A 3,340-nucleotide genomic window follows, 5' to 3' on the forward strand; every position below is an offset into this window, starting at 1 on the left:
GATTAACTCCTACCGACGATCAGCTACCGACAAAATCGAGATAGAATCCACACCTCCAAAATTATGGGCAGAGCGAATGACACATATCCAACTACTTAGGGACTGGGTCACGGAAAACCTTGACGACGCCTTCGCTAAACAAGCGCGATACTATGATCTCCGACGGCGAGATCCAGCTTTCGCTGTGAACGACCTTGTGTTAAAACGACAGCACACGTTGTCGTCTGCTACTCAACACGTTGCTGCCAAACTGGCGCCAAAATTTAGTGGACCTTACCGAATCTCCCGTTTTCTCTCTCCGGTGGTGGTTGAACTACAACAAGTAGATGGGAATAATGTAGTGGGAAAAGTGCATGTAAAAGACCTAAAGACCTATAAAACTTAGCCTTCGTAACCCAACAGCCAAGCCAAGCCCAAAATCATGGGAGACGAGGCCCCTCCACCTGCCTACGTCCTGCGCGGCTGGCGTCGGCTGGAGCCGTTTACCGAATTTATAAGGTTCATGCCGGTATGGTGCCCGGACCTCGCCCGTGAGATCCGGCTGGCATATATCGAGGCCGAGGAGGACGACCGAACACTCAGATCGGCCCAAGCAGCCCGGGGAACCGTACGGGAAATGCCTGAAGGTGTGGACCAGGCGGTTCAAACTGACCTACCAAGCGAGACGGTTGCCTGCCCGCCTTGCTGCTGCCGCTGTCGTTATCCGAACCCCACTACCGATCCCTCTGTCACCATCCCACTGATTTCCCCCCTACCCACCTTTTCTACCGCTTCTACCTTTTCTACCGCTTCTACCTCCTCTACCGAACCCCAACCTTCTACCGTTTTCACCGCCTCTCCCGACTCCACCCGTTCTTCTGACTCTCCCGACACTACCGTTCCCCTTCACTCCTCCTCCTCCCTAACTTCCTCTCCCGAACACAGCGGCATGCAGGAAGAAGAATTGATCCGGCCACCACCAGCCAACCCGAAACCAAGACGAACCGTCAGGTTCGCTGAGTCCGGGGCCAGTAGAGCGGACACAACTAGACCACGCGTATCACGAGCTGAGTCGCCGGACTTCAGCTTCACACCAAAGGTCCGCGTCGACGAACCTCCGACCGCAGCCGTTCCACCGCCCGCACCATCCACGTCGGCCCCAGCACCAGCCCCGGCGGTACGCGACCCTCGAGCGTGCTGCAACTGCGACGAGGTGGGGCACCTTGCACGCCAGTGCACAAAGCCCCGGAGAAAATTCTGCTATGGCTGTAAGCAGCCCGGGTTTACCAAAGCCGAGTGTCCACGGTGCCGCGCTGGTTAGGCACTAGACTTTTTGGTGCGGTACCAAGTCCGGCCCCGCAAGGCGGACAGCGCTCATCTTACGGGTCCATACCAGCGCCGGGAACCGAAGGATCCGCCACCTTAAGTGCCCTTCGATTAAATTTCTTTTCTAAATTCTATTTCGGCCTATCTAATTCAAAATTCTATTTCGACCTTCCAGTTTTACTAAATTCATTTAAACTCATTTTTTTTCCCTACCGATTTCTCTAAGCTACCGTTTCTCTTTCTACCGATTCTACCGATTCTACCGTATCTACCGTTTTCAGCTACCGTCAACCTACCGTAAAGATCTAACTTCATTTCCGCAACGCTAAGCTATCGGAAAACTTAATTCTACCTTCACCGTTCAAGTCATTGTCTAAATTCCACCTTATTTCTACCGTCTGATTTATCCTCGAATACGTAACTTCATTTCTACCGATTTAAGCTACCGTCAAAACTTTACTTCAGTTCTACCGTTCCAAGCTGTCGTGAAAATTTAACGTCCTTCCTATCGATTTAAGCTACCGTCAAAACTTTACTTCAGTTCTACCGTTCCGAGCTGTCGTGAAAATTTAACGCCCTTCCTATCGATTTAAGCTACCGTGAAAAAAAAAAAAAAAAAAAAAAAAACTCCGATTCTGACTTACTCCGTCAACGTTACCTGTTTCGTAATCACTCTAAACAACCCTCTATATCAACTGATTTCTCGCAAAAACCGTCACTGACTGAGGTAAAGGCACAAACTTTTAAACCAAAAGCAAAAACCAACAATCACCGCTCGGTTGTACAAGCCAAAAATTACCTAACTCGCCTTTTGTGTGATCTTTTACCATACTTTTCTGATTTTATTAACTAACGCACACTATCATACGTTAGAAACTACTACTAAAATAAAAAATGATTATGAATAAAAGAAATTATGTAAAAATGAAATAGAATGAAAAATTAGCGGTTAATTAAAAATATTTAAGATTTTTCTGATAATTATACATATTTTAAAAAATTGAAATAATGTGACAAAATTTTTTTTCTCCAATTTCCCTCTTTTTAAGAGTAAATCGGAAATTATAATATTAGTATATATATCCATATATATACGTATATACATATATTCATTCACATATATTTATATTATACATCCATATAATAGAATATAAATGAAGGTAATTGAGGTGAATCATGTAATGAGATAAAAAATGATTATGAATGAAAGAAATCATGAAAAAATGAAATAGTATAAAAAATGAGCGGATAATCAGAAATATTTGGGATTTTTCTTATAATTATACATAATTTTAAAAAATTGACATAATGTGAAAAAAATTTTTTTTTTTTTCAATTTTTCTCTTTTTGAAAGTAAATTGAAAATTATAATATACATATATATATTTACATATATATATATGTATATATATATATTTATACACATATATTTATTCTATACATCTATATATTAGAATATAAATGAAGGTAATTAAGGTAAATCATGTAATAAAATAAAAAATGATTATGAGTGAAAGAAATTATGAAAAAAAAAAATAGAATAAAAAATAAGCGGATGATTAGAAATATTTAGGATTTTCCTAATAATTATACATAATTTCAAAAACTTGAAATAATGTGAGAAAAATTTTTTTTTTTTCAATTTTCCTCTTTTTGAAAGTAAATTGAAAATTGGAATATACATATGTATATATATATTTATATTATACATTAATATAATAGAATATAAAATATGACCGTGAATGAAAAAAATTATGAAAAAATAAAATAAAATAAAATATAAGCGAATAATTGAAAATATTTAGGATTTTTCTAATAACTATCCATGATTTAGAAAAATTGAAATATTGTGGAAAAAATTTTTTTTTTTCCAATTTCCCTCTTTTTAAATGTGAATTGAGAATTATAATATACATATATATATTTACATATATATATATATCTATATAGATATATATATTTATTCACATATATTTATATTATACAGCCATATAATAGAATATAAATGAAGGTAATGGAGAGAAATAATGTAATA

This window comes from Neodiprion lecontei, chromosome 3 (genome assembly GCF_021901455.1).
Source record: "Neodiprion lecontei isolate iyNeoLeco1 chromosome 3, iyNeoLeco1.1, whole genome shotgun sequence".
Lineage (NCBI taxonomy): Eukaryota > Metazoa > Arthropoda > Insecta > Hymenoptera > Diprionidae > Neodiprion > Neodiprion lecontei.